At 39.3% G+C, this 15,344-nt stretch overlaps 1 long non-coding RNA gene across 3 annotated transcripts in view; it reads left to right on the top strand.

Annotated features, from left to right (window-relative positions):
- Window positions 1-6,948: 6,948 nt before the first annotated feature.
- The window catches only part of LOC144302212 (uncharacterized), a 31,096-nt gene continuing 22,700 nt past the window's right edge, over window positions 6,949-15,344 (top strand). The window contains exon 1 of one of the 3 annotated variants that reach the window (XR_013369058.1): window positions 6,949-7,055. This is a non-coding gene — a long non-coding RNA (uncharacterized LOC144302212). The other 2 variants (XR_013369059.1, XR_013369060.1) reach the window with 2 other exon arrangements.

Here is a 15,344-nt window from a genome sequence, read left to right on the forward strand (position 1 = left end):
AGTTATTCACGCTCCCTAAGCCTCAGTGCTCTCATCTGCAGGATGAAGATAATAGTACCTTGTCAAGTTGAGGTGATAAAATGAGATACTAGATGCCAAGTGCTCAGCACAGTGTTGGCCCAAAGTGAGTATTCTAGTAATGTGATCCCTTATGAATTCCATTGCCAGTTGGTGGGAATTTATATTCTCCTTAACATTAAGGACCCATTGCCAAGATAAGACAGATACATAAAGTAAGCCGGAGGTGTTACAATAGGAAAGTAATCCAGAATGCTTCGCCAACTGCTGTCCAAATTATTTTCCAAAGGTGCCATATTTGATCAAAAATAAAAAGGCTTCCATACTTCCCTCCACTCCCCTCTGCATGATTTCACCTGTAAACTACTACGATGGTGCTCAGCCTCTATGGATAGTCCTCAACGCTGGCAAGGATGACCACCTGCACATTCAGAATCAGTCACTAGGGACCCTGGTGAGGTAACCTCCTGTCTAAGCTGAGCACATAACCATATACCAGCAACCCCAGGCTCAGTCTGGCCAGGCTCACCTTCATCTCAGTGCCATGCCACCACTTATATGTCCCCTTCCCCTAGGGTGGCCTCTTTCTTCCCAGGTGTGAGTTTGTGCTCTTCACTCCTTCAGGAGCTCCCTACTTCATTCAGTATCAGTCTAAACTCCTTCACGTAGCCTTCCAGTCCCTTCTTAACTCTTCCACCTCAATTCTCCTCTCTGCCCACCACCTACCATCCAAGCTTCAGCCATGATGAACTGCTGAAATTCTCAAAACTCTCCATATTTGCCTTCATCTCCAGGTGTTTGGGGTTCTCTTTTTTCTAGGCTATTCTTTCTCTCTCTCTCCTTGAATGCCCCTCTTCAGACTTCCTGTAGCTAATTCCTATTTGGCCTTAAGTTCTCAGTTTATATGGGATCATCTCCCGACTGCAGAAGACTTGATTAGGAGCCTGCTCCAAATGTCCCATGGCACTTACACTTAGCAGAATCTTTTCAAATATCATTGCATATCATAAGTTATGTGCTCGTTTGTCCTACTCATAATAATAAATTCTTGACAACAGGGGATGTTTTACCATGTGTACTCCCATCCCTGAGCATAGAGCCTTTCACATATTAAGTCCTCAGTAAATATCTGTTAAACAGATTTCTTCTATATCTATCAGACTAATTCACATAGTCATCTACAGCACCTAACATAAAGCAGACATATTGGTTATAAAAGTCACTTTTAGTATACTGTACCAACATTAGAAACTGCCATTAACTAGCCAACTACAAAGAGATAGGGACCTAATAGAACACATTGACATCTTCTTGACCTGCTGTCCAGGAGGATAAATAAAGACATAGATGTTGTAGAACAGTCCTTACAGAGCTACTAAATTTGTACTGAAGAAAAATGTGCTAGCTTATTTAAGTGTCTCAAAACCTGTCTCTTTCACCCTAAATACTGAAGAACATGGAGGGTAGGGGGTGGCACTGTGGGGAAATAAAGAACATACAACTATAAGGAATGACTAGGAAGATTTACCTAATGAAGTTATTATGATTACTTGTGTGGAAATGCTTGAGACATAAAGTTCTAAAAAATTGGTTTACAATTAAGAAAAACTGAGGTTGGGATCCCTGGGTGGCTCAGCGGTTTAGTGCCTGCCTTCGGCCCAGGACGTGATCCTGGAGTCCCAGGATCGAGTCCCACATTGGGCTCCCTGCATGGAGCCTGCTTCTCCCTCTGCCTCTGTGTGTGTGTGTGTGTGTGTGTGTGTGTGTGTGTGTCACGAATAAATAAATAAAATCTTTTAAAAAAAGAAAGAAAGAAAAACTGAGGTTTTCCAACCCCTGTACCCCTGAAGTGTGTGCAGGTGAGATGGGCAATTCTCTCTGCTGTGTCTTATGACTCATACTCATTATTTAAGAAGCGCTCTTCTGTATCCTCCTCTACCGTGATGCGCCCCAGTGTTTGAACCAGCCAGACCTTTCTACACATCACATGCCAGTGAAGAAAAATTTCAAAAGCTCAGCTCAGATCACAAACACTCTTTTCAGACCGATCTCACTTCTCTTTTGGTCTTACGCACATTCCACTTTCTCTACATTTTTTACTCTAATTTGGTGCCCATTTTTGGCTTCCGTTATAGATCCCAGAACTAGATATTGCTCAAGTTTTCCCCCTTGGTGTTCTTTTAGAACTTTGATTCCTTATGCTCAATGTTTTTTTTTAAGATTTTATTTATTTATTCATAAAGACATAGAGAGAGAGAGAGAGAGAGAGAGAGACACAGGCAGGGGGAGAAGCAGGCTCCATGCAGGGAGCCCGACGTGGGACTCGATTCTGGGTCTCCGGGATCACGCCCTGGACTGAAGGTGGCGCTAAACCGCTGAGCCACCCCAGCTGCCCATTATGCTCAATGTTTGACAAATTCCACTACTAGACTCTAATTCCGGAAAGAGTAGGGTTGTTTTTTTTTTATCTTTCTTTTACTAGAAATATTTATTTCATATACACATCAAGAGCCAATTTTAAAAAATAAACAGCCATTCTATAACAAAATACCCATGGTGGACTTTGGACCATCTGAGCCACCAGCCACAGGATGGGCTGGTATTTCCCAAAGTGTAGGACATGCAGCACATGTGGACATGCCCCCCGTCCAATGGCAAGAAGGTGGAATGTTAGCATGGCATAGAATACCAGCGGTCTGCAAAGTGAGTGAGAAAGTGATTCTCTTTTAAGTTCTCTTTTACCCCTTCTGACTACACCAAGACCAAAGTCTCAGTGCCAATCTCGAACACCTTCCCTATATTTTACAACACCTCTAACACAAAAGAATTTAATAACAACTGTGTTCATTGGTTTACTTTAATACTACATTCTTTTCATGGCCTATCACATCTGTTTACTGTGAGAGTAGTAGTATTTTCATAGTAAGTAGTTTCCCTTGCAACCAAATTACATTTAAGAGGCAAATCTGTCAAAAGAAAATATTACTTAAATAACAGTACAGGTTACAGGTAATGTGTGGCTGTGATTAAATAAACAAACAAACATGACAGTGGTCATGAATTGCTGAATTTTGGTAAACAATAAAAAATTTGCCAAAGTTGTACATTAGACTGAGGTATATCAGTAACAGTTTAGATATTTTCGGATCCTCAAAATACCAGTTTTTCTTTAAATCAACAATAAAAACATTTTCATTAATTCTCTAAGCATTTCCTAAGGACATTTAAAAAAAAATAGAATCTTCATACTTTCATCCCTGGCCCTTTCTTCCTCAAAACCATGAAATGATTGTTCCATACACTACAGCACTCGTGGGTCAACCAAAAAAAAAGGATCCTTTAGTTCCATAATTGCGAAAGGAATAAGCAGAACCTTGAGAAAACAAGCTGGTGTTCAAGAAAATAATTTTCATTGCCAGCACCTAACCAGCGGCCCCTTTCTTAAGAAGAGGATGAGGCCTACAGGGTAATAAAAGGCCCTATAGAACTGCATAAAAGTTCCACATGTGCTACTCCCTGAGTGGCCTTCAAGGGGGTAAGGGCTAGAGGGGGGCAGGGAAACAGGGCTAAAAGCAAGACAAAAAAAAAAAAAAAAAATGTCTTGCTTCTGGAGAAGCAGTTCATGTCACACAAAAACCTAATTAACATGACAGGTTCCTGTTTGCAGAAGATCTTGTTATCAGTGAAAAACAACAACAACAATAACAATAATAATCGCAATAATAATAATAAGATGAGCCCTAGCAGTTGGGGTTTCTGCAATTACAGTGTGAATTGCATGAGAGGATTATATGAAGTGCTCTTGGCTTGGAGGGGGAAGCACGACGCTTCAGCTTGCAAGTCGCAAGCAGCTGCTCCGGGCCGTGCACCTGCCGGTTCCAAGGCTGTTTTCACCTCGAGAGGAAAACAGACCCCTTCTCTTTCCCTTTCACAGACCCCAATCCGAAAACCACCTCTAAGGAGCGGGGAGAAAATGGAGAGGAGAAAAAGGCAGGAAAAAAAAAAAACAACTAAAAAAGTTCCTCCATAACAGTAAGGGCGTCCTCCCCCTCCCTCTCCCTCGCCTCCCCCTCCCTCCCCTCCCCCTCCCCTTCCACCCCCCCCCCCCCTTTGTGAGAAAATCGTGGAGCTGCAGAGCAAAGGGGAAAGGTAGCGGGTAGGAGGAGGGCGACAAGTGGGAGGGAATAACTTCATTCTAATGCAGCAACAGACAGAGCTCGATCTGATATTGGCAAAGTTTCAACGAAAATGGGGGGCGAGGGGGCGGGAGAAGAAAGGACTCTTTTACTGTTTCAGGCGTCTAAGTCTTCCCGAGGAGCATAAGCTCAGCTCGACATTCTGGGAATAGCAATGAGGCACACACAACAATCAAAACACACTAAATCTGTTTGATGATTCAAACACATCATGCATCTGCACCCACAAAATAGGACTTCAATTAAATAACCTTGCAGATTTGAACAGGAAAAGAAGGGAGAGCGTGAGGATTTTTAATTAGTAACTCGGAATACAAGCAGTTCTGGAAAAATTAGGTGTTTGCACTACACTTTATTCTAAAGTGAGTTGTAAGCGTGTGCTGCTAAAGAGCATGGACAGCTCCTCCCTAACATTGGCTTGAAGTTGTGTTTTCTTTCCTTATCAAGAAGACTATAGGAAGTGGCTTCAACAGGGCCTTTACCCAGGAAGTGAGAAGACCCTACATGAGGCTTTTTCCTACACATTCACACAAATGCAGGCATGTACACAGACCTTTTCCAGTATTACGGAAAAATTCTTTATGGTTTTTTAAAACAAAACACACACACACACACACACACACACCAGAAAAAGAATAAAAGCCCATATCTCAAACCGGTTCATTGTGCAAACTGCAATTTCTGTTCCCAAGAATTCCTACTTAGAGGGATTTCTATTCCCCTGGGAGGGATAAAATATTTCACTACAAAAATATTACTTGGTCTTTGAGCATATGACCTATCATATATGTTTGTATCTTCATTGTAGAGTAACACACAGTTAGCTGTGAATGATGTGCTTGAGTGCCCCAGAAAAGGCCTTTTTTTGTTGTTAGAGAGATCCAGATTCGTTTATTTTCAGACTGACTTCCAAATAAGCTTGGCTTGGTCTCTGCTTGCTTTAAAAAAGTCAAAAGGAAATAATTCATATTGAAACGTGGGAAAACGTTTGTAAGGCTCTCTCTTTGGACTCTTAGAAACACTTCTCTCTTTTATTGAAAATTTATTCTACCCATCAACAATCAACTTAAGCAGAAATTTGGAGAAATGGGAACAAGATTTTATAACGTCCTAGACTACAAAAAAAAGGCTCCATATATATTAATTATCTGAAAAAATATAAATAAAATCTATTTGAAATGTAAGCATCTTTTTTTCAACATGAACCTCTGCCATTAATACAAAGACAATTTAGTATAACAAGAAAGCAAAATTTGCAAATTAATAAGACATGAAAATTAGCTAAATCATTCTTTAGAGTCTGAAAATATAAATGAATCACAGAAAGAGAGGCAAGAGTTCAAGAGTAGGAGCATGAACATAAAATGTGTCACCACATTTATATTTTCAAAGAGGAGTTTAGGCAATTGGGTGGTTTGAACCATGGTGGTAGTTATCCTTTTTAGAAAGCATACAGCTTTGGGTAAAAAATGGAATTGAAGTGTTTCTACATGCTAACAATGAAGTCACAGAAAGAGAAATTTAAAAAACAATAATATTTACATTTACAATTGCACCAGAAAGAATAAAATACCTAGGAATAGACTTAGCCAAAAAGGTAAAAGACCTGTATTCCGAAAACTATAAAACACTGATGAAAGAAATTGAAGATGACACCAAAAAATGGAAAGATATTCCATGCTCATGGATGGAAGAGTTAATATTATCAAAAAGTCTATAAACTCAAAGCAATCTATAGATTTAATGCAATCCCTATCAAAATACCAGTAGCATTTTTTTTGCAAAACTAGAACAAATAAAGCTCATATATTTATATGGAACCCAAAAATATCCCAAATCACCGAAGTGATCTTGAAAAAGAAAAAAGCTGGATGTATCACAAATCCAGATTTCAAGATGTACTACAAAGCTGTGGTAATCAAAACATTGTGGTACTGGCACAAAAATAGGCACAGAGATCAATGGAACAGGATAGAGATCCCAGAAATAAACCTACGTATACATGGTCAATTAATCTATGATAAAGGAGAATATACAATGGGGGAAAGACAGTCTTTTCAACAAATGGTGCTGGGAAAACTGGACAGCTACATGTCAAAGAATGAAATTGGAGCACTTTCTTATACCATACCAAAAATAAACAATCCAATTAAAAAATGGGTAGAGACAGGGTGCCTGTGTGGCTCAATCAGTTGAACACTGGACTTTTGGTTGTTTTGGCTCAGGTCATGATCTCAGAATGGTGAGAACGAATTCTGCATTGGGCTTCACACTCGCAGGGAGTCTGCTTGAGATTCTTTCCCTCTGCCCCTCCTCCAACTTCTGTGCACATTCTCTCTCTCTCTCTATGTCTCTCTCTCTCTTTCAAATAAATAAATCCTTTTAAAAATGGTCAGAAGACCTGAACAGATATTTTTCCGAAGAAGACATCCAGATGGCCAACAGACACATGGAAAGGTGCTTAATACCATTAATCATCGGGGAAATGCAAATCAAAACCACAATCAGTGGGACGTCTGGGTGGCTCAGTGGTTGAGCCTCTGTCTTCGGCTCAGGACATGATCCTGGAGTCCCGGGATTGATTCCCACATCTGGATCCAGGCATGGAGCCTGCTTCTCCCTCTGCCTATGTCTCTGCCTCTCTCTGTGTGTCTCTCATGAATAAATAAACAAAATCTTAAAAAAGAAAAACAAAACCTCACAATGAGTTATCACCTCACACCTGCCAGAATGGCTAAAATCAAGGAGACAAAAAACAAGTGTTGGCAAAGATGTGGAGAAAAAGGAATTCTCGTGCACTGTTGGTGGGAATATAAACTGGTACAGCCATTATGGAAAAAGGTATGACACTTCCTCAAAAAATTAAAAATAGAAATATCAAATGACCTAAGTGCTCATTATTAGCTGAATGGATAAGGAAAATGTGATATATATAAACCACGGAATATTAGGTAGTCATAAAAAGGGTGAGATCATGCCATTTTTGACAACATGGAGAAACCTAGAGGGTATTGGGTTAAGTGAAATAAGTCAGATCAAAAAAAAACCAAATCATATATGATTCCACTCATAAATGTAATCTAAAAATAGAACAAACAAAAACCAGAATCAGAATTATAAATACAGATAACATACTGATGGTTGGCAGAAGGGAGGGAGGTGAGGGTTTGGACAAAATAGGTGAAGGAGAGAGGGAGCTACAGGCCTCCAGGTATGGAATGACTAAGTCACTGGAATAAAAGCCACAGCATAAGAATACAGTTGATGATATCACAATGGGACAGATGGTAGCTATACTTGTGAACATAGCACATGTATAAACTTGTCAAATCACCGAGCATATACCCCAAACTGACATAACATTGTGTATGTACTATACTTAAACAAAAAGAAAAAAAGATCATCTTCTTTACTTCACTTTTAAAAAAAACAACAACAAAGAGACCAGAGTTCAAAAGGAACTCGAGCCAGGGACATTAGATATACCCATCAGTCCCCAGGAAAATATGCCCCTTTTAAAGGTCTGCAAGCCTTAAAATACAAAAGGAAATTTAAAAAAGATGGACAACTTTGTTAATCGTGGAAAGGGAAATTGCCTGCACTTGTGGTAACCTGTGAAAGTAGCAAAGTTCAGAGACTATTCACATCACTCTTCAGCCTGTGCCCCTGGGTAGATGGGTGAAGCTTTGCCTCCCGGTACAGAGTGAGGCCCGATTTGGGGCAAGTTCTTCCTTGATGGACATGAGGAAGGTAGGTGTCCTCAGTCCCAGTCCTAACTTAGTGTGGCCTTGAGGAAATAACTTGCTTTCTCTGGCCTCAGTGTTTTCATCTATGAAATGAGAGAGTTGAATCAATGCAGAGTCTCAGCAATGTCATCTAGTCTCCAAATCCTGTGATTCTGTAGGTAGAACCAGGTAAGACTGATAATACATTTTGTACCAAGTGGTAGATAAAGAGATTTCTATTCTTCTCCTATTTCCACGAATAAAAACCCCAAAGAAGTGAATCCCCAATAATTCACAGCTTCTGTGGAAGCTCTTTAATTAGGCTAAGTAATCCCAAAAGAGTCTGAAAGAGTAAAAGTAAATGATTGGTTATGGAGTCTCCAGAAGTTTTGACCAATCACTCACCTTTGAAGCCCCAGTATTTTTCAAAGTGCATCATGTGAGTTGAGGGTTGAGAATCTCAGTGGAAAACGGGTTGAAGGGCATTTATTTACCTACTCAAAACTTCTTTCCCCAAACTCAAACCCCCATTGCTATTAACAGGAGTGTGTCCTGTCCCATGCTAGGAGGAAAAGAGATGAAAACCATGGTACTCCTTCACCTCCCACCAAGCCAGATTTAATCTATCCTTCAAGCTTCCACTTTGCTTCAAGAAGATTTTGCCAACCATTCCACACAAATCCTTCTCCTTTACATATCGGTACCATAGAGAGTATAGCACTCATCCGACATTAATTATGCCTTGTGACATCTCATATTTTTATTTAACTTCTAAAGCAGCATTCCCTCAAATATGATATTACTTCAGGGTTCCTGAGTATGATTCTGTGGCCAGAATCCAGTACATGCTGAATGAAATGAAGTTGAACAAATGTTATAGCAAAATGTCTCCGAGCAATTACTCAATAAACAGATGCACAGTGTGATACACCGCGTGGTATGTATAGCGTTTGGCCTGTGCAAGCTGACTTTTTCAAAAAGGCCTACATCAAAAAGTATTCTCTGATCTATCAATAACAGGGTTTCATGTAAGAATTAAGATCCAAATTTTGCCTATTCATTTGATCATTAATGCCACAAATATTTACCCAGTACCTGCTCATGTCAGGCACAGCTGTGCTAGGTGTGAGCTTTGAGATGAGTAATTCCCAGCCCCTTAGTCCAGGTGGAAGAAGAGTAGTCAGGGGGATAGAAGACTTTCTTGGGGGAGGGGGGGTGACAATGGAAGTGAGAATGGGAGGGAGCTATCAAATCACTGACATATGTATAATAAATAAATTCAAGATAGCTCATATTTTAATTTATTCTGTGCTTTAATTTGCCCTTCCAAGAGGGTGCATTTCCTTTAAAGTTTTCCCATAAATTTTTTCCCATCTGAAATGCTTCTATCCCACCTCAGATGAACTTGAAAGGCAAATTAAGTTTGAGCCTCCCATATATGTGTTTTTCTCATATATTCCTTGAAACAAAACTCAATAAGCAATATCTATCAATTCTTAAGGAAAGAATACAGTACTCTTTTTCAAAATAATAAGACTTAATCTTGAAAGTCAAATCACATAAGATAAAGTTTTGTTTGTTCCTGGTAAAAGTTTGATTTGGAATTCCTCAATAGAGTAACAACAGACAGACCTCTGACCCTGGAAGGAGGCTAGCTTCACAAAGACCATATGGTTTTGCTTGACAACAACCCTTAAAGATGCTGCCCTAGAGGTAGGACCAAGGCTCACCTTGTTAGCTAAGAGGTATTGTGAATCTTTCAACCTACATGGTGAGACAACTTACAGCACACGTTTTAACCATAAGCCATCCAGATGCATTGTTAATACCCCGAGGTTGATTGGGATTCTATAATATCTACACCATTGGCAGTTCCATCCAGGTGTAAACACGATGGGTCACCCCCATGGGACACATTTCTGATTGCTCCTTTAAAATTCAACACCACCTATTTTTCTGCAATGACATGTTAGATGATAACATCATAGGCTGCATTCTTCCTTTCATTAGGATAATTTATAAGAAAGAGTACAAGGTAGGTTCTTCCCATCCTCAAGCCTAGGAAAGAAAAGATCTGTCCTCCATTCCTGCCTAACTGTGTAGAGAAATTTTCCTTGGATTTTTAAAATCAAGCTCAGGACACTTGGTGGTGGGAGGATGGGACAGGGGAAGGGAGGGGTGGTGCGTGGGGAAAGTAGTAATAACTTCTATGCATGTGACAGACTCCATTCATTCTGTGGTGAATAGAGCACTGTACCAGAAGTCAAACAGGCTGAGTACTGGCCCAGCTCTATCTCTTACTAAATGTGTGACATTTTCTTATCTTTACGTGGAATAATAACATCCCTCCAGAGGTTCATCCTCAGGGCTTAAGAGGTTCCAGAGTCAAAATAGGAGAAAGCACTGTGAGAAGTCTACAGTACCAAGCACAGTAGCCAAGGCCTCTCTTCACTAGTATGCTGTTTGGTCAAGAGCATGGGCCCCGGAGTGAAACTCACCTGAGTTAGAATCCTGCTTCTGCCTTACAGAGCTGTGTGACCCTGGGCAAGTTTCCCTCCCTAAGCTTCATGTTCTTCATCTACAAAATGAAGAGTACTAATCCTCAAAGAGTTGTGAGGATTTAATGAGATTATAAACAGCAAACCCTAACAGTGTCTGAAATAGAGGCTTCTCATTGCATGCTGGTCCATATCATTAGTGAACCGCTACTGCCATATGAACCACCCTATTGCTAAAAGGTGGAAGGACGATATTCATCCAGTGCGCTCGGCAACCCCATCAGATATAAAAGTCACAGGTCAGTTTCTAATTTGGGGCTTTCCTCACTTCCCCATCCTTGCCTAAGTTCATTAGTCTCTCTCCCAAACCACCTCTGATAGTAATATTCTATCGTACTTATTGGGCACTATTTTGTAATCTATTTATTTACATGTGTCTTTGACTAAATTATAAGAAATATGATGGCAGGACTCTGTCCTGTTCATCTCAGAATCTCCTGTGCCTAAGACAGAGACTACCTCATAGTACCCACTAACAAATGAGCAAATGCTTGTGGAATCGGATACGTGAGTGTATAATGTTCTGCTTCAAGTTAGCCCTCAAATATGTGATAGAAAAGTAACATGATGCAGAGAAGAAGCAGCGTGTTCAGGTTCTAGACCTTCATTCTGGCATCCCCTCCCACTCACTCTGTAGTGTGGACTTATGCAGATCTAGTGCTTTTGCTATGGAGTTCAAGCAAACATTCGTAACTCATTCATTTTACTGGCCTTGTGAGGCCACTGAAAATGAAGCGAGACAGTGTTGGAAGTCAATTTTAAAGATCATCTCCATCTTTCTCCAGATTGTGCATCCCTAATATAATATCACAAAATCCTGAACTCCCAACCAGATAGAACAAACTTAAACTTTGTCTGAATCAGAAGATTAAAGTAGGGGCCAAGACAAGATGAAGTTAATGGCTTCTCAAAAAGTGTGACTTCCAGAGAGAACCATAAGATCCTGCCCTTTCAATAATTTTTTCCCATAAATCTCTACTACCTTCCAAACTAACTTGAAATCCTTGCCATTGTTAAGTTTATGTCTATTTGTATGTATTTGTGGTGTGGGGGTTGGGATGGGCTAAACGTGGCATCTTCAGAAAAGCCTTGCAAAATGTGTATCTTTCACTTGCCTTTTCTCATTTGCATATAGCATCATCCGTGGGAATGTGCCTTATAAATAAAAAAAAAATTATTATTATTGGCACAGAATAATTTATTAGATCAGCTTTTTGGTCCCACCAAAGACAGCTTGACCTTAGGGAAAAAGAAACTGGAAAAGACAGATAGATTTTAATCATGGGTCTCAGGTTGTTGTGGAATTGGAACCAGGTGCAGCCTGGAGAAGGTGGGTCAGAGAGAGGTGACTTAATTAGAGTCTGGGCCCTGGGCAGCTGGGAAGGAAGTATAATGATGGAAACCGATGTCAATATTCAATCCTGTTGTCCCTTGAGTCTACTCATTATTCTTTTTGTTGTTTTAAGTAAGGCTTACTGAGTGCTAAGTATGTGCTAGCATGAGGACAGGTCTTAGTATCCAGTGGTGTGAACGCACATGTAGTACCACTCTTATGGAGCACACTATCCTAGTGTGAGAGACAGGTATTAACATGCCCACATACTGATTAAGAGTTAATTTTAAAACATGCCAGGAGCTAAAAAGGAAAAAGAACAGTAAATTATGAGGCACAGGGACCTGCCTTTTGGATTTTGTGTAAAAGTGGATTTACCTTGAAACTAATGAAGTTTAAGCTTAAAAGCCTCTCATTTCTATGAGCTCTTTCCAAGGCTCTGGAGATAGGGGAGCTCTACAGTGTGGTTATATGGCTCTATATTTTTGTAAAGTTTGCAAATATAAGGTATTTTCACTGCAGTGCGTTAAGACAATCATCTCTCTCTACTCTGGTTTCATGTCGTATTTCCCCTTATGTTGTGTGGAGTTGGAGGGCCATGGGCATTTGGGGGATCTAGTTAGGGGAAAATTGAGATGGAAGTAATTAATTAGTTAAGTAAGTAAGTAAGTAATTTGGGTTTGGTGGGACATATTACAAAATATAATTAAGTTACTGCTAGCATCCCAATGTAGGAAGAGTTTCCAAGAAAACTCCTCCCAGCCTTTATACCAGCTCATACAGCAGAATGACACAAGGTACATGACTAGAAGGTGTCCCCTGAAATGACTGCATCCTCCATTGCTCAGCACCAGCAATAGACAGGTAGTGGGGGAGAAACCAGATATGAAATGCAGGGAGGAATATAGAGCTTTTCCCTGTGTGAAAATAATACTAATAAATATTTGCATAGCGGTACTAAAAAAAAAGTTGTGAAGCTGAAATAAACTTTTCTAAATTGTCTATAATTTAAAAACAAATTTTATTATTATGCAAGAGGAAAAATAAATTATCTTTCTAGTTCTCACTGTGGAAAATATTATAATATCATTGTCAATGAAAAGGCAATCAAAAGATATGTAGTCACATCAATTCTTTCTCCCTTCCTTCCTTTTGTCCTTCCTTTCTTCCTTTCAAGTAGGCCCCAATGTAGGACTCAAACTCACGATCCCAAGATCAAGACTGAGCTGAGATTAAGAGTCAGATGCTTAACCAACTGAGCCACCAATTATATCTCAATTTTTTACAAAAAATTTATATATATATAAATTATATAATATATATATAATTAATATATATATAATATAATTTATATATATTATATATATATTCAGAGAATGCTGGGAAAAACTATTAAAGGAGCGTTTATGATACAAGTTACATTTTTAAATTTATTATTATTTTAAATTTATTTTTATTATTGATGTCTGTACTGATTATTCTAAATAAATATTCACTTTTGAGTATAAATTTATGTTCATGATTTTGTACTTTTTCTTAAAGAGAACCCCCAAAGTATATCAAAGTATATAAGCTCTAGGACCCACAAAACCTGCCTCTGGTCACAGCTTCTCTGTGAAGATGACATTTCAAGTACAACCCAAGGAATGTGAAGCAAACATCCATGAGAGATGAGAATCTGAGCCCATGGAAATGCCTGGAGATGAGAATGAGCTTGGAGGGTTCACCCATAAGACCACAAGCCCCATTTATTTCTGACAGTGCTTGCTTGTTTAATTATAGAAATAATCCATATTCATTGCAGTAAATTTGAAAAGCTCAGAGAAGCACAAAGAAGGTAAAAAAAACCATCATTTGTGTCCCAATGTTTTTACTAGAAAAATATGATTGCTCCAGTTATACCACAAGGCTGTAGACCAAGCAGGGTAGCTTGGGTAGCTCTAGAATGAGGTAGCTCTAGAATGATCTGGACACTGGCAGGGTAGCTCTAGAATGATCTGGACACTGGCAGATTTTAGAGCATTATACAAATTTCAAGAATCGGTTTGCTCTTATCATCATCATCACCATTACTGTCATTATTGATGCCCAATCAGGAGAAAGCATTAAAAATACCCTCTTGCAAATCTTTTGCCAAGGTCATCTGGCTATGAAGATATGCACAGCACCTCTGTGGCAGTAAAGGTTTAGGTGAAGTGAGGTCCCTTGGGATTTCTAGTGAAATAAATATTTATTGTTCTGCTGCCCACCACTCTCTTTTATTCTAAGAAATAGCTTCTCTTCTTTGGGGGAGCTAACTCTACCACTCTTTCAACGACATGAGTTTGATAGAAAGTGACAATTACAATTTCTTCTCCCAATTCTCAGCCTCCATTGATGGGTTTGAGAATGGATACATGATCCATCTAGGCCAATCTGAGTCCTAACCCCATGATTTTCTAGCTAGAGATCAGAGAGGTTTGACTCTTTCTGTAGTGTCAAAGTTGGGAGACATGGGCCTAAAAGCACCAGATGGCCATGTTTCAAGCCAAACAGAAGTTGGCCTGAGAATATTAAGCTGTGGATTGGGAAGAGGAATAGAAAAGATGATTGTCCTGGTGACCACCCCAGAGAGTCCCTGTTTCTAGGCATCTCTGAGACCTAGTTACCTTTACAGCATTTCCTGCTGATTGGCTAGGCAAAACAGTAAATTTACCTCTTGCCTAAATTAGTTTAATTTATGTGTCTGCTACTTGGAATCAAATAATCCCCAATACGCTAAATTTGAATGCCTCAAGTGGATCTTTATCAAGTACAGAGTACCACACTGGATTCGGGGTTGCTAATAAAGAGGGGGACAAAGACTAACATATGAAGTGCCCACTGAATTTCAGGGACTATATATACTTAATTTTTTCCCTGTAGTGACTCTAAGAAGTAGATATTTCTTTCAAAAGATTGAGTCTTATTGTGGTAACTTATCCAAGCTCTCACAAGAAGATAGAGGTGAAATTTGAACTTAGATCTGGCTGCGTGTCTCATTCTTATTCCTCTACTACATGTTGCTCTTTATGAAGTCTTATAATATGAATCAGAAAAGAGATATTTATACAAACAATATAAAGGGATATGAACTGTTCCAAACAAGGAATGGCAAGAGAGGAAGCATGGAGAATGGACTGATCACCCAAATTCTAGGTACCCAATTGGAATCTTGAGGCCCTATTACTGCTTTTAAATCTTTTCTTTGCTATGAACCTAAAAAAATAAATGTCATTGTCACTAGATAAGAGCTTTAGTCAAGGCTCTTAACTTAAATATGTTCAGATCTATAAGCTGGAGGTAGAAAATAAAGTCTTTAAAGACAGCAATTTTATTGGGAGAGAAGTAATGTTTAACCAGACAAAATGTGTAAAGATAGCAAAATACAGCCATCCAAAGACAGGGCAGGGAAAATGGTTCTAGCCACAGCAGAAATTACTGAAGTTCTTTACATGGGAAAACCACTGGCTGATGGTGAGGGCTATAAAACATT

The sequence above is a fragment of the Canis aureus genome, chromosome 31 (genome assembly GCF_053574225.1).
Source record: "Canis aureus isolate CA01 chromosome 31, VMU_Caureus_v.1.0, whole genome shotgun sequence".
Classification (NCBI taxonomy): domain Eukaryota; kingdom Metazoa; phylum Chordata; class Mammalia; order Carnivora; family Canidae; genus Canis; species Canis aureus.